The following is a 21,476-nucleotide window of genomic DNA, read 5'->3' on the forward strand; positions in this document are numbered from 1 at the left end:
GTCCAATCTCATAAAAAAAAAGAATTTGAACAAGTCATAATTAAACTTCCAAAGGAATTAAAAAAAAAAAAACAACTGCAGGATCTACTGGATTCACAAATGAAGTATATAAAACATTTAAATAATAACTAAGTCTGATATTACATAAAACTTTTACAAAAATACTTAAAGAACAGAACTTCACAAATTTCTTCTATGACACAAATATTATCTTGATATGTAATACAGATAAAGCAGAAAAGGAAAACCATGGACCAATATTTCTTAAAAAAAAAAAACCAAGCTGATACAGGATAAAGTATTAATAAGTGGTCTAAATAACTATATTAAAAATATTATATACTATGACCAGGCTGCATTTATACTAGGAATGTAAATGTGATTCAATATTAATAAAACCACAAGCATAACAAACTATGTTAATAATATAAATAATAAAAATAATAATTATATTAGTGGGTAAATTAAAATTCACAAAATACACCACCATCCATTTCTGTTTTAAAAGAAAATATTAAGACATATAGGAATAAATAGAGCTTTTATTGTATATTAAATTGTTATCTATATAAAACCAAAGGGCTAGTATTGTCCTTAATGGAAAAATGCTAGAGGGCCTTCCAATAAAATTAAGAGTCAAGCAAAGAATTCTACTATTACCACTATTTGATATAATTTTAGAGAAGCTGTAATAATTACAAAAGAAAAAAGTGAGGTAATAAACTTAAGCCAAAGAGAAAAGAAATGATCCCTTTTTCAGATGATGTGATGGTTTACTTATAGAACCCTAAAGGTATAACTAAAAATGAACTTAAACAATAATATCAGCAAAAGAGCAGAATAAAAAAAATCAACATACAAATAATTAGCCTTCCTATTTCCAACAAAGCCAAGCAGAAAGAAATAGAAAAAGAAATTCCATTAAAAACAAGTAGAGAATATTTAAAATATTTGGGAGCCTCTGTAAGCATATACACAGGAATTTTATGAACAGAATTAGAAAATTCTCTTTCTAGAAATAAAAGCTAGCCCTAAAGAATTGGAGGGATATAATTTGCTTATGAGTAGCCCATGCCAATATAATAAAAAATAATACTACCCAAATTAGTTTATTTTTTCAGTAACATTCCAAAATACCAAAAAGTTACTTTACAAACTAGAAAAAAAATCACAAATGTCATCAGGAGGAATAAAAAATCAAGATGTCAAGGGAAATAATGGGAAAAATGTAAGAAGGGGAACTAGCAGTACTAGATCTCAATCATATGACAAAGTAATAGTCATCAACACTATCTTAAACTGGCCAAAAAATTTAAAAAATTGTTCAATAGACTATTTAGGAACACAAGAGATCCAGAAGCAAAGGTAAGAGTACTGTGTTCAGTGGCACAAAGACCTCAGCTATTAAAAAAAGGCTTGAAATTTAATAAAAATTGTAGAAAAAAAAGGAAAGCAGACTATCAAATTATGTCTAGACAAATGTCAGATCCAATATTCCAAGTTTCAAATCCATTCGTGACCTAGATATAAAAGGTCATATTAAGTTAGACTAACAAGAAAGAAGATAATTTTCACAACTACAGAAAGAGGAAGAAGTACAGGCCAAATAAGGGACAGGGAAGACCAAAGTAGTCAAAATGGAAACTTCGTTATATGAAATCTAAAGCTTTTACATGAACAAAATCAATGCAACTAAAATTAAAGGGGAAATATTAACTGGGAAAACATCTTTGCAGCAAATTTCTCTGAATATTCTTTACAGCATTTCTTTGTAGGTAAAGAACTAAAAATTAAGAGATCACCACCAATTGGGAAATAGATGAACAAATTATAGTATGGTGCTTTGTAAGTAATGATGTGAGGCAGATGGTGGTTCAGTGGACAGAGCACTGGGCCTGGAATCAGAAAAACTTGAGTTCAAATCTAGCCTCAGACATTCTTTATCTGTATGGCCCTGGGCAAGTCACTTAACCTCAGACTGCCTGACCAAAAGAGCCCCGGAGAAGGAAATGGCAAACTACTCTAGTATATTAGCCAACCCCATAGACAGTATTAGTATGCTATGATCCATGGGGTCATGGAGAACTGAACATGACCAAAGAACAAGTAATGATAAAAGGGAAGAGAATCTTAGGAAGATTTATTTGAACTGAAGCAGAATGAGATGGGCAATTCCTAGGAAACAATGTATACCATTATTACAATATTTTAAAGAAAAACAACTTTGTAACGAACTTAAGAATTCTACTTGTTGCAATGACCACAACTTGAGGACCACTGATGAAGCATGTTACTCACCTCCTGACAGAGAGGTGATGGACTTGAGACACAAAATGAGCCCCACGTATTTGAAAACAGACACGCATAGACTTATTTTACTTGCCAATAAGTAAGAAGGAAACTTGTTTGTTTGCAGTTGTTTTTGTGAGAGTGGGAAGGGATCAGTGATTAGAGTACACAAAAAAGGAAGAAAAAATAAGAGCATCAGGGAAACATTCAAAGAGAACACATAAAAGAGATGGGAAGAAAGTTCAGAAGGCAACAGAGATGAGCCAGATGGAATTAGATCTAATTTACTGAACTGAAGATATATGGATATTTTTAATTTACTGATATGCTTTGTTTTTAAATTATAAGCATTTAGTGTTTACTCTTGCTTCATAAGAGGTCTCTTAAATAAGCTAAAACAGTTCAGGAAAACTAATAATATAATAAAAATGGAAATAATAAGTCTTGGAGAGGCTAAAGGAAAACAGGCATACTGATGCACTGTTGGTGGACTTGTGAGTCATTATATTTATATATATATATATATTTATATATACACACACATACATCTTGAGTTCATTATCTAACTGACCAACATGGAAGGATTCCATTCTGGGGGTTGATACTAAAAGGGTCAATACTGTACTTTTGGTCCATTGCCTCTACCTGAAATTGCCCCAGGAAAACCTCTGCAGATGTGGACAGCAAGCAAGGTCCTAGATTCCACATGTTCAAGGTATAAATGCCAATTAGGTATGAGACAGGCTTCATTTTAGCCCTTATTAACTGGGGAATTCCTGAAGCCATGGAGCTATATAAAAGCAAAAAAAAAAGACTATCATGATGTGAAAAAATGTCAAAGATGACAGTTTCAGAGAATCATGGGGAAGCTAACTGAAGTATGAAAGAGGAGAACAAAATGAGCATTAACTATAATAGCATCAATTAAAAAAAATTCTCAGGTTCAAGGCAATGACGCACATTATCCCAAGAGATCTGATGATGTGACAAACTTCTCTACTTAGAGAAGAGAAGTCGGTGGCTGACAGTATGGAAAGTGAAATAAGCCATAACACAATTCCTATGATGGTCACCTTGGCTTAATTGTTTCTCTTTGTAACAAAAAAAAAAGATTCTAGGCCAGCTCAGTGGTGCCCTGGATTTGGAATCAGGAAGGATCACCTTCATGAGTTCAAATCCAGCCTCAGCTATTTAGTCACTGTATTACCACAGACAGGTGGTCAGCTTGAACCTATTTGCCTCTGTTTCCTTGTCTGTAAAGTGAGTTAGAGAAGCTCTTTTTCATGGAAGGAGGCTGGTGCTTAAAGGGATCTATTCTTTGTTAATGGGAATTGCATACCACCATTAATAAACAATGCTATTCTCAGGGGGTAAAAATGAGTTGGAAAAGGAAAAGACCAAAGTTCCGGTATCTTTGCCAAGAAAATCCCACAATGGAGGCACAAAGAGCTAAATATGATTGAACAACAATATATATATATATATATATATATATATAGAGAGAGAGAGAGAGAGAGAGAGAGAGAGAGAGAGAGAGAGAGAGAGAGAGAGAGAAAGAGAGCCATCTATCTCTATGCATTCTATTCCTTGCAGAATACCAATAGGGTGGGGGTGTTTGGACATAAGGAACAACAACAGGCATCAATAACAAATTAAAAATAAATAAACCAACTTTCAGCTGAGAGATAGACACTCAAAAGTGTAAACAGGGGGGCAGCTGGATAGCTCAGTATATTAAGAGTCAGGCCCAGAGATGGGAGATCCTGGGTTCAAATCTGGCCTCAGACACTTCCTAGCTGTGTGACCCTGGGAAAGTCACTTAACCCCCATTGCAATACCCAGTATTGTTTCTAAGACAGAAGGTAAGGATTTTTTAAAAATGCTCCCATTGGGTTGCTGGGCAGAGGGGTGGGTTTGGGGAGAAATGTGATCCAGAATGATGGAGATGGGGAGGGGAGCACCTCCTTCCAGCATGCTCTGGCATATGAGCCATAGGTTTGCCAACACAGCTCTAAGACAACAGTAGCATCTGTCAAGGTCATTCTCAGGATCTTCATTCATATCTAAATGGAGTCGACTTATCATCCTAAGAAAACCACTACCTCCTAATGTCACCAAGTGTACACCATCTTTAACCTAAGTTAATTATGGGAACATGCCCATCATGGGTCTGTCCCCAAAACAACAGGTGCCTGCCTCCGAGAATGCTGGAGATCTTGTATATGTAGCAAGGTGGAGATGCCTCAGAAACCGTGTGCTCAGGCATGCGTGGTCCTGGCCAATTAGTGCTTGTAAGTCTTCCAGAATACTTGAAGGGCAGAGGTTTAACAGATAAGGACTGATGGCAGAAGGAAAGCTTTTTCTCCATCTAAATCAAAGTATTCCAGACTCGAATTGTATTGTTGCTAAAGAATCATCTTTTGACCTGACTTCCATGTGGATAGCAATACCATTACCGGCAAAGACAGTTAGCAGAGGAACAGAAACTCAACGGTCTGAGGCCATACCTCTCAAAGGAAGCACCTTCCAAAAGGTCTGGGCAGCTTTCACGCTCCCTATGCTCAATAGTTGTCAGAGATCCTGCCAATTATGATTCCTTTCTTCAAGTAATACGTATCCTTCAATAATCTGCCTGCAATAGACAGGATTTAGACACTGGTCTTTCCCCTCTTAGTGGCACTCAGGTAGTGTTTATCACAAAGCAATTCATTTAGAGAGTACTTGATACTAAACATTGGGAAATGAGAATGATTGCCTATCCACCCCTGGGAATACTTTCTCCACCATGAATCTGTAGTAGACTCTTGAGTGGGAGAGAGAGAGTGGCATGGTTAATTCAATTCAGCATTAAGCACATACTCAGTGTTAGGCACTGTTAGCTCATGAGAATTCAAAGACAAAAATGAAACAATTTCTCTCTGTCTGTCTCTGTCTCTCTCCCTCCTTCCCTCCCTCCCCATCTTTCATTCTGTCTCTCCCTCCTTCCCTTTCTCTATCCATCTCTCTTTTCTCTTTTTCCCTCCCTCTCTCCTTCCTCTTCCTTCCCTCTGTCTTTCTCTGTTTCTATCTCTTCACTCTTTCTCCCTCTTTTTCTCCTCCTCCTTCTTTTGCTGTCTCTGTCTCTCTCATATCTCTCCATCTATCTCTCTCCCTCCCTCCTTCCCTCTGTCTGTCTATCCCTATCTTTCTCCCACTTTCTTCTCTTTACCACATTCTTTCCCCCTCTTTTTCTCTCTGTCCCTCTCTTTCTGTCTTCTCTTTCTCGCTTTCTCTCTTTCTCTGTCTCTCCCTTCTTCTGTCTCTCAATATAAATTTGACAAACATAAACATTTCTACATCCCAATGATAAAAAGAAGGATGGTACATGAAAGCATAGATCTCTATTACAGAATATTATCTTTTCAAAGTGTATATTTGATTTCATATAATGGTACCACCACCATTCTGTATGATTCTCTTCCTTCTGTTATCTTCTGTCGAGATTTTCCTATACCTCATTGATATGTTTGGCTTTTACCAGTTTGGTTTGGGGCCCAGGGCTTCCCAGGTTTCTGAACAGCTACCCTGTGGGAAGTTCTTCCCAGGGAGTTTATGTTCTTGAGCAATAATTCCAATTCTCACCTAATGGGGTTGCTATAAGGAAAAAGTTTTGCAAAACACTAAATAAAAATAAATGATAATGTACTATATAGAATACTGGTTATTATAGTCAGGAGCTAGATTCAAAGATTTAAATTGTCAAACTATCTGGCTAAGGAGTTGGAGGGAGGGCAATGAGACATTGACACTGATGTGGAGTAATCTCCACTCTCAGAGAGAAACCTCTTTAAAAACAAACAAACAAACAAAACCCTTTGCCTTCCATCTTAGAATTAATACTATACATTGGTTCCAAGACAGAAAAGCAATAAGGGCTAGGCATTGGGGATAAAGTGACTTGGCCAAGGTCATGCAGCTAGATTTGAACCCAGGATCTCCTCTCTCTAGGCCTGGCTCTTAATCCACTGGGCCACCTAGCTGCCCCCAGAGAAACCTCTTAAGGCATCTAGATAACCAGCCACCTTAAGTGCTATGAATAATAGTTCATCAGCTAATTCATGTTTCAGCTGGCAATGATTAATGGACTCTCTAAAACTCATAACCAACATGAAAAAGACAGATGTGATAAGAACAAGTTATCAACACTGCAAAACCCACTGAGCAGCTTCCCCAGCTTGTCTCTCTCTCTAATGGGTCTGTCTTTCCCAGTCACTGAACTTCCATCTGTCCCTCCCCATTCTTTCCTGCCTGTCTCTTTCCCTCCCCGTCTCTCTCTTGTCTCTTCTTTTCATTCCTTCCTTTCCACCATTTATTTGGTCCCAAGGTCGAATTGAAATATCATTAAATCGTTTTTTGTACAAGCTAAAATTTCATGTTCAGAACCAAAACTGGGTGCAGTAAGTAGTTATGAAAATGAGCTTCCTTCTTTGCAGAGATGGGAGACCATAGAGGTTGTTACCGAGTTGTTTCAGTCGTGGCCCACTTTTCATGACCCTATTTGGGGGTTTTCTTGGCAAAGACACTGGAGTGATTTGCCATTTCCTTCTCCAATTGTGGACATAGAACACAGCATACTCTGTTAGCCTTGATGGAACGTTGTGTTATTTGAGTTTACTGAACTACTATTTTTCTCTTCATTATTCTTTGTTAGAAGGGATGGGGGCAGGGAAATGATGAGAAATAGAGGTAATAAACAAAATATTTCAGTTATTTTAATAAAAGTAAATGTTCCTTGGTTATAACTTTAAAACCTGGCCAGATGAATCTCTTAGATCTCTGTTCTGTCTCTCTCCCTCTCTCGCTTTCTCTTCCTCCCTCTCTCCTTCTCTCTCTCTCTCTCTCTATCTCTCTGTCTCTGTCTCTCTGTGTATGTGTGTGTGTCTCTCTCTGTCTCTATCTGTCTTTCTCTCTCTTCCTCCCTACCTTTCTCTCCCTCCTTCTCTCTGTCTCTCTCTATCTCTCTGTCTCTGTTTCTGTCTCTCTCTGTCTGTCTCTCTGTCTCTGTATCTCTGTCTCTCTCTTTGTCTCTGTCTCTCTGACTGTCTCTGTCTCTCTCTCTCTCTCCCTACTTTTCTCTCTCCCTAACTCTCTCTCTCTCTCTCTTTCTCACTCTTCTATTCATACCCCTTCCACACACTCAAAAAAGATAAATTAGTCTAAATTAACTTGCCTTTTACTTCTGTGTAGTCATTGATTGCTTTCATTTTTCCTATGAGTAAAACTCCATCTCCAATCAGGAGTTACACAGTGAGATATGCAACATTCTTGCTGTCCAGAAGGAAGTGGGTAGACATGGGGGCTATAAACCCAGCAGTGAAAAGAGAAGTGACAAGGGAGTCAGGAGACTCAGGTTCTTGTCCATCCTGAGCTTGCTGTGTGACAAGGCACTTCTCTAGGACTCAGACTGAGCTCTGAAAAAATAAAGAGGATGGAGTGGATATTACCAGAAGCCCTTGCTGGTCCTGACACCATACAATCCCTTAAAGGTGGCTGTAATCAGCTACTTCAATAAGAAACTCACCATGCTGATTTTCCTTTAAGTGTGCCATCACCTTTGAGGAAGCTGCTAGCATCCCCAAATGGACTCAATCTACTACTATTCATTGTTATTCTGTGTTGGGGACACAAAGGCAAAAAACTAAAGCTGATCTTGCCTGCAAAAGATGTGCATTCCCAACAGGGAGATATAATGTATATAAATTAGCATATAGAAAATAAATATGGATGTCTAGGTAGCACAATGGATAGCATGCCAGGTCTGGAGTTGGGAAGACCTGGGTTCAAATTTTAGCTTAGAAACTTCTTAGCTGTGTGACCTTGGGCAAGTCACTTAACCCCAATTGCCTCGCCCTTGCTGCTCCTCTATCTTAGAATTGATTCTAAGACAGAAGGTAACAGTTTAAAAAGAAAAAGGAAATAAATAGAAAGTACCAGTGAGGAGGATGTAGGTAAAAGAGGCTGGGGAACTGCAAAAAGTGAAGGATAGAAGATCGTGTGTGAGCTGGACTTTGGAGGATATCAGAGATGTTAAGAGAGGAAGGTGATAACTCTTGGAACCCAGACTTGGGGCAGAGCTGCAAAGGCACTCTTAGTTGCAGGGTTCATGGCTTCAAAAAATTCTTCGTACAGTGAGTGAGCTCACAGCAACTCTGAAGTAAGCACTGGAGGCATTGAAGAAAAAGGAAGCTGAAGGTCAGCAGGTTAGGTCATTTGCTGTGGTCATCGAGCTAGCAAAAATCATGAGGTTCTCCCAACCAACCCCAAACACTCAGGGTTTCTCTACTTTGAATGCCATTTAAGGGGAAGATTTGTAGTTTATGACTCTCTCACCATGAGGAATTCTAATGCCCAAAGAGAAAGACGTTCATTGATTTCCCAGACTAAGCGAGAATTTCACCCTTAAGTTTACCATTGACCTGTGATCCCATTGGAACACATCCATCCCAGATACACCGTAGTGTAAGATATATTTTATCTTGTAGGTGATGAGCAATGCTTCCTTTACTCTGCCAAGAGAATCATTTCTTGTCATCCTGCAAGATGTCGAGAGCCTCAATAACCACATTGTTGGGAACATACTCTGAAAGAGCTAAAAACCCAAAAAAGGGCTCACTGTTCAAATTTTTCTAGTCATATTACATGTAATTGAAAAAAATCAAAGTGACTAAGACATCCAAAAAATGGGGGCATAGTTAAAGAAATTGAGGCATATTCATACATATATGAGAAGCAGAGAAATCTGGGAAACGTTTCATGGAATCAATTATGTGAAGTCCTCCCACCGCTACGAAAATAAATAAGAAATAAATAAGAGCAGAACCAAAGTACACACAAATTATAACCATATAAGAGAAAAAGAGAATGAATGACAAGAAGAAGAAAACCTGATAGGGATTATATAGGGTTTTTAAACAAGCAAAGAGTTTTCCAAAGGCTATCTCATTTGATTCTCACCCCACCTTAGAAGGTAGATGCTATTACAATACCCATTTTACAGATGACAGAATCAAGACTCTAAGAGTATGAGACTTTTTCAGAGACACACAGCAAAGAGCAGGATGTTGGAAGTCATTATTATTTAAATGTCTAAGACAAGATTTGAACCCATTTCTTTTTTATGCTCTATCTACCCTGCCTTTTGCCTATTTAAGAATACTGACTTTGACAAAGTCCCTTCAAAGTTATGAGATTTACACAATGGAGGTGACCTTCCCAAGACATATCAGTATGGCTCTATCAACTCATCTAAACCCCACAATTTGATGAGGCTCCAGTTGTTCCCTCTTACCTCCAGGAGCAAATTAGAAATCCTTTTTTCTGCTTTTAAACGTCACTATAACCTAGTCACTTTCTACCTTTCAAGTCTTCTTACACTTCAGTGTCTTGTCCTTTAGGCGAGACACTCTATCTATCCCCCAACTGGAGGGAGACATTTTCTGCTGACTATCCGCCATGCCTGGCATGTTCTCCTTCCTTATCTCCTTCTCTTGGCCTCCTTGGCTTCGGCCAAGTTTCATCCAAAATCCCTCTATCTTCTGCAAGTAGTCTTTCCCAATTCCACTTAAAGTTAGCACCTTCCTTTGATTGATTATCTCCAATGGATACTGTAGATTAGGATGTTCAGGAAGAACTAGTACCTCCCATATGAAGGCTTCACAGGCCCTTTTCAAGGCTGCTCATCTTCCTTTGGTAACCACTTGGCAATCACTCAACTGTCCTTTGTGGATTCAGGAGGCTGTAGCATGAGCAGCAGCCATAGCCTGATAAAACCATGTTACCAGGTGAGCTAAACCAGGTAACAGGCAACCTTCAAAACAACTGTCTACCCCAGGCACATGAGAACATCTCCTGGAGGAATGGCCAAATAAGAACAACTGTTCAAATGGCCAATATTCCCAATGATGTGGTCACTAAGTCTCTCAACATCTTGCAGTGTTACAAGGAATAATTCTCTTGGCAGATCAAAAGAATCATTACTTGTCACCTACAAGATGAAATATATCTTACACTATGGTGTATCTGGGATGGATGTGTTCCAATGCGATCACAGGTCAATGGTAAACTTAAGGGTGAAATTCTCGCTTAGTCTGAGAAATCAATGAACCTCTTTCTCTTTGGGTATTAGAATTCCTCATGGCAAGAGAGTCATAAACACAAATCTTCTAAAACAGCATTCAAAGTAAAGAAACACTGAATATTTGGGGTTGGTTGGGAGAACCTCATGATTTTTGCTAGCTCTATGACCATAGCAAAATGACCTAACCTTTCTGAACCTCAGTTTCCTTATTATTCAAAGCTTTGAATTCATTGGAATAATCCAATGGATAAAACAGGATCTACGAAGTGTTTAGCTCTTGATCAAACATCAAAGGTGCCAAAGTCATCCACTGTATCCTAAATCATTGTCAGTCATCTTGACTTTTGTCTTGCCAATGGACTTTGATCACTCTGGAAGAGGGAGTGAAGTTGATGACTTTAAGCAACTTTGCCTCACTTCATTCCAATTCATGAGCAAACCAAGCCATCACCTTCATGAATCTGTGAAGATGGGATTAACACTTCCCTCACGTACTTTTAAATTTAATCACCAGAAGCATATACCCCCCAGCAAGGTCTGCAACCCCCGTGCTAAAGTGGGTGACAACTCAAAAATGACTGACTACACACCTGGGCAATCCTAAGCAGTTTTAAACTGCTATTGGTCCCCTTAAAATGGGGGAAGGCACAGGAAATGCCGCAAAGAAGGGTATTTAAAAGTGGTAAAAACTTTCTGTGACCACGCTTTTTTGTCCTAAATCATGGAGGAGCTGGGACTCAGGCACTTGAACTGCATTTGGTAAGACAGCTCTTGGATTTTCCCTTTGGACTACCACATGGGTAAGTGAAAAAGCTGATTCCTTTCCTGGCTTCTGGAGAGATTAATTGCCAGAGGAGGCCCTGTGGTTATTCATCACCAAGTCCTCTGGCTAAATGGCCCTAAACTGAGGGTCCTATGGTGGAGGGTTAATGAGCCCTGCCCCAGAGCAATATCTAGTGTGATAGGATATATACCTTCTCTACCCTCTTTCTCATTTCTCTACTTTATTTTCCCTTTATTTTGTAAATAAAGCTGCTAAAAAGTCATTTCACTTGAGACATATTAATTTTGGCTATCATATTCTCTTATATTTAGTCCAACCTTAATTTTTATGCTTACAATATCATCGGTCCTCTTCAAAAACAAAGGACAGAGGGCAACTGGGTAGCTCAGTGAATTAAGAACCAGGTCTAGAGATGGGAAGTCCTGGGTTCAAACCTGGGCTCAGACACTTCCCAGCTGTGTGACCCTGGGCAAGTCACTTGACCCCCATGGCCTAGCCCTTACCACTCTTCTGCTTTATAACCAATACACAGTATTGATTCCAAGATGGAAGGTAAGGGTTTAAAAAAAAAGAACAACTGCCCTAAATTATGTATATGTAAATACACATATTCATAATATATATACACATAAACATTATATATACTATACATATACATACACACATTATAGATACACATAAATATTATATATAAATATTTATATATCATATATAAATATGTATATAGAAATTATACATATGAATTGTTAATTTAATTTTTTAATTGTTCTTTTCTGTGTTGTCTGCCCATTAGACAGTGATCTCCTTCAAAACAGAGATCCTATTTTGGACTTCCTTTATATCCCCAGTACTTGGTCCAGAGAAAGCACTTAAAAGCTTGCTGACTTGACTTAAGTTTTACGTTTAATGAACTGGCTTGTGAAGTTACTAAGCAAGTTTAGATGCTTGTATTGTTGTGACATGATTTCTAATCAAACATTTCAAGAAGGCTAAAAGACTACAAAGGGCTACATTCACAGACTGGGAAACCTCCTGTTGCCACAGAGAAAATACTATCACAAAGAACACACAAACTACAGTGAATTTCATTTCTAGTTCCCTTCGCTCCACATCTGTCTAGAAGAGCAGGATCAATGAGCCACCTAAGCCAATGGGGCCAGAGGGTGGAGGAGCCAGCCAACGCCCATTGAAAAGTCATCAAAACCATTCTGAATAGCTTTTTAGAAAAGCTGATAAAATAGGTGGGGCAAAATTTGCTTTCACAGTACAAAGATTTAATTGAGACAGTTGTCCTGGAGCCCCAGGGAAGAAGAAGAAAGAACAAAAGGAAGCCTTTTGTTTCAAGTTTTTGTATCAAGAAACTTGCCATTCTAGTGGACAGCCCAGGAGAGCTCTCTCCCTTGCTTCTGTGTTTTTGGATCTCTTCCTATTTCGTTCCTTTCTTTTTGTTTCATTTTAATCCTTCACTATCTTTTTTTATTTGTATTTTTTATTTTAATAACAAATTTCCACATAAGTTTTCCAAAGTTACATGATCCAAATTGTCTTCCTCCTTCCTTCCTTCCCCCCTCTGGGAGCTGACAAGCTAAACAATCTGGATTGTACATATATTATCATGCAAAACGTTTTTCCATAGTAGTCATTTTTGTAAGCAAATAATCTTATGGAACAACTCCCCCCCCCCCAACATATGCCTAAATAAACCATATGATTTCATTTGCTTTCTACTCCTTCTCTGGAGGTGGAGTGCATGCCTTGTCTTTAGTGCTTCAGAATGGTCCTGGATCACTGTATTGCTGAGGGCAACCAAATCTATCACACTTGACCATTCCACAATATTGCAGTTACTGGGTATAATGTACCTTCACTGTCTGTTAACTGACCATCATACAACCTGCTTTTCTCCCCTTAAGTAGGTAAAATACCCAACTCTCCCATGGTGGTTGTTCAGTTATAGTGATTCTCCATGACCCCTTCTTTATGGGGTTGTCTTGGCAAAGGGACCAGAATGGTTTGCCATTTCCTTCTTCAGTGAATTAAGGCAAATAGAGGTTAAAAGTGACCTACCCAAGGTCACACAGCTAGTGAGTGTCTGAAGCTGGATTTGAACTCAGGTCTTCCTGATTCTCAACCTAGCACTCTACCATGGAACCAGCTAACTATCTCCCAAGTGTACCTTCAACAAAGGAGAAAATATATACCCAATTATACATGTACACTGATTTACTAGATGAGAAAGCTGAGGCAGAAAGTGATTAAGTGACTTGCCCAGGTCTACATAACCATTAAGTGTCAGAGTGAGGAGGCAGAGGTCAGAACATCAGTTCCATCAAATTGCTTTCTAACTAAGCTAATTAAGCTAAAAGACTACAAAGGGCCACATTCACAGACTGGTAAACCTCCTGTGGCCACAGAGAAAATACTATCACAAAGAACACACAAACTACAGTGAATTTCATTTCCAGTTCCCTTCCCTCCACATCTGTCTTGTTTGTAAATTCATTTCAACATATACTTTTATCCCAATTTTACAGGTATTTTCTCTAAGTTCTCTGTCAGGATGAGAGAGGGAGTATAGCAGAATAAATAGGGCAATGCATTTTTAGTATGAATGCTTGAATTCAATTTCTTCCTCAAGCACTTACAAGCTGTGTGTCCCTGAACAAGCCACTAACTTCTTTCAACCTCAGCTACTTCATCTGTAAAATGGAGATTATAAGAACAGGCACGGGTTTCTCTAAGGGTAATAGCAGCTGAAAGAAAGAAACAAGGAAAGAAGGAAGGAAGGAAGGAAGGAAGGAAGGAAGGAAGGAAGGAAGGAAGGAAGGAAGGAAGGAAGGAAGGAAGGAAGGAAGGAAGGAAGGAAGGAAGGAAGGAAGGAAGGAGAGAGAGGGAGGGAGGGAGGGAGAGAGAAAGAAAGAGAGAGAGAGAGAGAACGAGAGAGAGAGAGAGAGAGAAAGAAACAAAGAAACAAAGAAACAAAGAAAGAGAGAGAGAGAGAGAGAGAGAGAGAAAGAAAGAAAGAAAGAAAGAAAGAGAGAGAGAGAGAGAGAGAAAGAGAGAGAGAGAAAGAAAGAAAGAAAGAAAGAAAGAAAGAAAGAAAGAAAGAAAGAAAGAAAGAAAGAAAGAAAGAAAGAAAGAAAGAAAGAAAGAAAGAAAGAAAGAAAGAAAGAAAGAAAGAAAGAAAGAAAGAAAGAAAGAAAGAAAGAAAGAAAGAAAGAAAGAAAGAAAGAAAGAAAGAAAGAAAGGAAGGAAGGAAGGAAGGAAGGAAGGAAGGAAGGAAGGAAGGAAGGAAGGAGAAAAGAAGTTACTTTCCATTTAGCCAACACACTGGATTGTATTCCCACCACCACTGGCCTCCTAACTCCTAGTGTCTCCACTTTCCCATCTGCCCTTCCCATAGCTTCCAAAATAAATCTTCCTAAATTACAGAACTGATCATGGCATTCCCAGCTCAAGAGCTAGCCATACCTCCTTCTTTGTTTTAGGAGAAAACCCAGACATCTCTATTTGGCATTTAAAGTCCTCCACAAGCTGGCTCCAACCTACATTTCAGAATGATTTCACATGTCCCAACTGTTTTCCTGACCTTGGCATTCTTTCTTGTCCCTCCCATCTTTGCATGGGATGGTCCCTATTCCTGGAATGCATATGCTTCCTTCAGGGTGCCACCTCCTTTAAGAATCCTCTCCTCTCTCTGAATGTTAGGGCTCTCTTCTTTCTCAAATTAGATAGAAATGATTGATCCATTTAAATATTGTAAACTCTCCTGCCCCAACAGAATGTCAGTTCCTTGAGAACAGGGCTCACTTTTCATTTCTCTCTGTAGCTCCAGTGACTTAAACACCTGGTTTCAAATCTTGTCTCTGCTAGTTACTATCTGTGTGACCTTGAACTTAATTTCTCTGGGCCTCAGTCTCCTTATCTGTAAAATAGAGGGTTTGGACTAGGTGACTTCTAAACTTCCTTCCAGCTCAAAATCCAACAATCTCTTAAAGTATATTTGGAATAGAACATCATAATCATGAATGTTGCCAAAGCTTCCGGGTCTTCTCTTCTGTTATCTTCATTGCCTATGACAGTACACAATACATAGTAGGTGCTTTTTGGGTTGAAATGAAGCAGAATTTCTGTTTTTTAATAAATTGCTGGGGCAGCTAGGTGGTTCAGTGGATTGAGAGCCAGAACCTAAAAATGAGAATTCCTGGGTTCAAATCTGATCTTGGACACTTCCTAGCTGTGTGACCCTGGGCAAGTCACTTAACCCCAACTGCCTAGCTATTACTGCTCAATATTTAGAATGAATTTTAAAACAGAAGGTAAGAGTTAAAAAAAAAAAGATTATATCCTAATAGAAACTGGTCTAAGAAAGACTGAGAAGATTCTCTCTAGATTTTATATAGTATTGTAAAGGAGGTGAAATGTTTTATAAACAATTACCAAGGAAAAGGGAATATTTTCTTATAAGATAAAATTACTCTGTATATCCTGACATTGGTAGCTCACGTCTGCTTATGGACAAGAATCCCTAATATCCACCAACTGGAGGCGCCGTAAAGTCTCTCATTCCAAAAGAGAAAGGAAGAGAGAGGAAAAGACCCTAGAAAGGTGATGGTGAGGGGCAGCTAGGTAGCTCAGGGGCCAGAGAGTCAGGTTTGGACATGAGAGGTCCTGAGTTCAAATTTGGTCTCAGATATTTCCTAGCTATGTGACCTCTCAACTCTAATTCCCATTCTTCTGCCTTGGAAACCCATTCCAAGACAGAAGGTGAAGGTTTAAAAAAACAAAAAGGTTATAGTGAGAGGAAGAAGGTGAGATGGACCACAAGGAGGCAAGGGACCAGCCTCCACTGCCCAAGCAGCTTCCAGTGACCTGGTGGAGAAAGAATGTCAATATTCTGGGACAAAGACCTCAGCTCCAGAGACCAAAGGCTCATGGGACAGAGACACTGTGGCTGGAGCCAGCGGTGCTGGGGAGTGCTAAGCTCAGGACTCCTTGCTTTCCTGTGTTTTTCTTCAAGCTCACTCTGGAGCTCTCCCAGGAGAGTTCGGAGACTATCTGCTATTCTGGCTTCCTAAAAGTTTGTTTTGTTTTCTGTCTCGACATTTGTTTTAAAAGAAATGTGTTTCTCTAAGATAACATGGTGGTTCATTGCATTACCGATTTGTGTGGGAGCTTGAGTTAATGTGGCCACAAGAGAGACTGTAGATAATAAAAGTGTATTGGGGAAGAGAAGTCGATTTTAAACTGTAATATATATATGTCAGGGAGAGAAAGAGAAAGAGAGAGACAGAGACAGAGACAGAGACAGAGAGACAGAAAGAGAGACAGAGAAACAGAGGGATTGTCTAACTGCTACATCCATCCCAGTTAGGGGTTCAAGCTGAACAAAAGAGATTTTATAGTTTCAGATTTTCATAGCTTTGGGCAGTTAAGTGACTCAGTGGATAGAGTGAAAGGGCAGGAGTCAGTTAGACCTGAATTCAAATCCAGCCTCAGATAGCTGTGTGACTCTGAGTAAGTCATTTAACCTCTGTCTGCCTCAGTTTCCTTGTCTGTAAAATGACCTGGAGAAGGAAATGGCAGCTCCAGTATCTATGCCAAGACAACTCCAAATGGGGTCATAAACAGTCACATATGATTGAAATGACTGAATAACAAGTTTTTATAGCTTCCCTAAAAGCAGAAATTAGCTTGCATTTGACCCCAAACCTAACAACCAAATGGGTGAAGTGGTGTCTGGGGTGGGGGAGAACTGGAACTAAAGTTTCTAATCATTAGATCTTCTGAGTCTATGTGAACAGTCTCCAGCAGCTGCCTCCCACCTAACCCTCAAGCCAGGGCAATCTGACCACTGTCCCTCTCAAACTACTCAAAGTCACTCTCTCTTTCCAAGGTTACTTAAATAATTCCTATTACAGAGCCCAAAGAACTTTGTCCCTTCCTAATCTTCTTCGACCTCTTTGCTTATTGATTTAGGGACTGAACCAACCTCTCCCTTGTAAATTAGCTGTATAATTACTCTCCTATTCACACACTTCCTTCAAAGCTCAGTTCAAGCACCAAGTCCTCCATGAATTCTCTCCTGCTCTCAGTGTGAGCTATGATCTTCTCTTCCCCCCACCACTCCATTACCTGGTATTTACTCAGCATATTTTTTATACTTATATGTATACATGTTGCTGCTTCCAAAAATATTATATATATTCCATTTCTTTCTTGTTTTTATCTCCCCAAAACCTGAAACACTCCCAGGCACATCAAGGGTGCTTGATAAACGCTAATTGACTGACTGACTGATTGATTGATTGACTGAATTGTAAAGTCCTTAAGAATAGAAGTTAGGTGGTTCAGTGGATAGAAAGTCAGGCCTGGAAATGGGAGGTCCTGGGTTCAAATAGAGCCTCAGACACTTCCTAGCTAGGTGACCCTGAGCAAATCATTTAACCCCAATTTCCTAGCCCTTACTGTTCTTATGCTTTGGAACCAATATTTCAGATTCTAAGGCAGAAGATGTAAAGGTTAATATATATATATATATATATACATATATATGTTATATATGTATAATATATAATCACACATATATAATATATATATATATATATATATAAGTTCTATACTAGGGTTAGTGTCATGAAAAGAACAAAGGGTTTGGAATGAGGGGATCTGAGTTTACTCAACTCTCCTGAAAATTAAGAGTTTCCTAAAATGTAAAATGAGGGGATTGAATTAAATTGGCCCCTAAGGGCCCTCCCAGCTTGAATCAAAGATCCTAGGTATATAGTGCAAGGATCTCGGGCTAATATTTTGGCAGGGCATCCAAAATTAAAGCACATCTAGGTTAGCCTAATATATATGAAATTATTTGCAAATCCTAAAGTAGTTTAAAATGTCAGCAATGTTTTGTTTTGGGTGGGGGGATGGGGAGACAGAGGGAACTTCTATTCCTGAGATTTCATCAGTATGAGGAATTCCTGGTAAAGAAATTTTCTCAACCAGTGTGCTGATCTGATCATAGTAATAATAAATAATGGCATTCATATAGCACCTACATATCATCGCGATTCTCATCACCTTATGAAGTAGGTGTCATCATCCCCATTTTACAGATGAAAAAACTGAGCCTGGAGACTTGTTCAGCAACTTAACAAGTTTAGAGAGTTCTCTAGTTCACTAGAAGTTGAATAACTTTCCCAGAGTTGAGCAACTAGCCGGAGGTGAGAACTGAGCAGCTTCTCGTTATATACATCATTATTTCATAATCTGAAGATAATTCTTTCTCCTGGGGTTCGAAACAGGAAAATGGGGGTCAGCAGACTCCCCTGGGTCAGATCGGGGCTTCCCACGCTTCCAGAATCAGCTCGCCACTCTGCACAAACACACACGGGCTCGCGCACACACAATCTGCAGATTCTGCCCACTTTCCAAATTGCGACTCAGCACTTCCTGGTTTATCCGGGATGCGCGGCCTCCCATCCCTCACTAAGCCCAAAGATGCGATTCTCCAGCCTCCGCACTAACTCCCAGTGGGAGGCCCCCAGCTCTGGCAACAGGTTTCTGATTTTGACTGAGTCCGGAGGGAAGGAGAGGGAAAGGGAGATCGCCAGGAGGGGAGGAATGGAAGTAGAGAAGGAAGAGGAAGGAGAGAGGGAAGAGAAATCGGGAGGAAAGGAGGGGATAAGGAAGTGCAGGAAGAAAGGAGAGAGCGAAGGAAAGTAGGATGGTAGGGAGGGGTCAGAGGGAAGGGAGGTGAGTGCACCCAGTTGGTCAGAGCTAAGCTGCGAGGAAGCGGACGCCAAATTCAGAGGGAAGTTGAAGGAATTGTGCCGGAGGCAGTCTTCGCTTAGAGATCCCGGGCGGGGAGAGGCCAGTGGGCGCGGGGCTGGTGGGTGTAGGAGGGGAAGGGGAGGAGGAAAACCCAAGCAACTCCTCCCCGCTCCCCCGCAGGCCGGCTGTGGACCGGTCTGTCGGGTCTGTCAGTCCCACGCTACCTCTAGCCCTGGCGGGGTGGGCGCGCGCCTCGGGTCTTTACCTGTCTCTGCCTGCCTGGTAAATTGGCCAGCGCCAGGGGCCGTCAACATCTTGGGACGCCCGCCGGGCACCAAAGTGCAGCCTGAGCCAGGGCAGGCGGGGATGGAGGAGGAGGAGGAGGAGAAGGAACCGGGCGCACGGAGGCGCTGGGCAGACCGGAACTAGCGGGCGAGCTGGCGGGGAGCTCAGCTGCAGGGGTGGGGCGAGGCGAGGCGGTGCCTGCGCCCGTCTAGTTCCACGCGCTGGGCTGTCGAGGGACAGACTGACTGAACCCTGGGGAGCGCTCCGGGGCGGCCGTCTGCCTGGGGGACCGAAGCCCTTCTTCCTCACACTCTCCTCGGCCAACAGGGGTTCTTTCGGGTATCTCCTTTTCTGAGCTCGAAGTTTTCCCCGTCTACCCCTGCCCTGGAGTTAGGGTGGCCTGAGCAAGAGTCCAAACCTGGGTGTCACCCTCTCCCCCGATCCCTCTGGCTCTCCACTTAGCCTCGGGACCCCTCGGAGTGGTATTTGGAACGGAATAGACCTACAATGTAGCGCAAATAAAGCCCAGGGGATTACCAAGGGAACCCCGTTACCCTGAAGTACAGCTATCCACAGATTTTTCAGTTCACTTATCTTAAAGTTTACCGCCGTTAACGAAATTCTGTAGGTGTTCTCTCCACTTGAAGCATGAGAAAAGACGACTTAGAAACAGTTATGGGACTTGCCCAGGACGTGAGTGTTAAACATCTCAAGACTACCATTTTGATTTCCACATTCCATCTATTATCCCCTCTGGCCTAAATGGAACAGCTCCTAGAGGTTATCTAGTCCAGCCTTCTCATTTTTTAAAAAAGTGTTTACTTTCTGTCTTAAAATCCATAGTGATCCGAGACAGAACAGCAAAACCTAGGCAATGGGGGTTAAAGAACTTACTCCAGTCATTGAACATCCCCAGGCTTGGTCTTCTATCCACTGGTCCACTCAGCTACCCTCAGGATCCTCATTTTTAAAGGAGGGGAAACTAAGCCCCCAGAGAGGACACCAATAACATTTGACAGAGACAGGATTCTCACTCAAATCCTCTGCCTTCAAATAGATCATTTTTTCCCACCACCTGGAGTTTCCCAATTCAATAAATCTGTGTTGAAGGAGGGGCCCCAAAGCCTTTGCCTTCCACTCCCCAACAACCTTGGCTACCTCCACCAAAAAGGGAAAGGGCTTTGGAAAAGCCAATCAGTGAGCACTAAGGGGGAGACCTTGAGTAGCTGAACCAAGTCCTGCTGGGGATTTTGTTTTGAATACAGTCCAAATCCATCATTATGACAATAGCACATCCTGTCAAGGGTAAAGTCAGTAACCCTGGCCACATGCACGCCAAGTAATGATGACCACTTGAAAGCATACCTCAGATGCTAGCAGGCCAACAGCCTAGAGCAAGCAGGGAGTTCTGCACAGGAAGAGCCTGTGGGGCTTGGAATGGATAGAAGTCATGCCCAAGTGAGGGGAAGTGGGAACTTCCCAGCCTCCAGACCAGACTCTAGTAACCTACATTTACTCAGCCTCCTCCCACTCCCACCAACATCCTTAATCCCCCTCCAGCCTGGCTTTTCCATCCATTGGAAGATATGCTTCCATGGCTGTCCTCAATGGAAACCAGCAAGCTCTCTGGAATCCTGGGATGCTGACAGATTTTTACAATTAGACATGTGTGGTGCTCTCTGGGGACTGAGCATTGCCTAAGCAAAGTTTGGTAAGTGGGAGAAAGCATTGCCGAACAACCGACTGCCCGTTCTTTCTTCCCCTCTTTCTCAAGTTTTATTAGTCACAGATGACTTGATAAGTGTTGTGTGGACTAATAACTGGAATCTTAAAGTCATCTGGGGAGATTACAAGGCTCTAGTCGAAATGCAGCAGGATATAAAATTGCTCAACATGACTGAGGCATTGTCGGTTGAACAGTTGGCTCCAGTACCTGCAACCATAGATCTTCATTACGAACAGTAATTAGTAATACCAATCGCTCAACTGTTCCCCGAAGTAATTTGGCTTCTGCTTTCCTGGGCAGGACAGACAACAGAGCCCCCTGCCTGTGTTAGCTCTCTGAGAGCCCCACCTGATGATCCATGCAGGGAATATGAAGCATTCTAGCTATCCTTTAGCTTTCCTCAGAAGTGAGTTAGGGGATCCATTTTTCTCAAAATGGGGAGGAAAGGTGGACAAATAGCCCAAAGAAGCAAGAATGATCCAGTTAGGAAAGCAGGAGCTCCAATA

The 21,476-nt window shown here is 40.8% G+C and overlaps 1 protein-coding gene across 2 annotated transcripts in view; it reads right to left on the reverse strand.

Moving 5' to 3' along the window:
- PLD1 (phospholipase D1) overlaps nucleotides 1–19,410 on the reverse strand; it is a 272,434-nt gene extending 253,024 nt beyond the window's left edge. The window contains exon 1 of one of the 2 annotated variants that reach the window (XM_056807220.1): nucleotides 19,225–19,410. The gene's annotated coding sequence lies outside the window, so the exon portion shown is untranslated. The remainder of the gene's footprint in view (nucleotides 1–19,224) is intronic. The other variant, XM_056807222.1, reaches the window with a different exon arrangement.
- Nucleotides 19,411–21,476: the final 2,066 nt, after the last annotated feature.

This window comes from Monodelphis domestica, chromosome 8 (assembly GCF_027887165.1).
Source record: "Monodelphis domestica isolate mMonDom1 chromosome 8, mMonDom1.pri, whole genome shotgun sequence".
NCBI classification, from domain to species: domain Eukaryota; kingdom Metazoa; phylum Chordata; class Mammalia; order Didelphimorphia; family Didelphidae; genus Monodelphis; species Monodelphis domestica.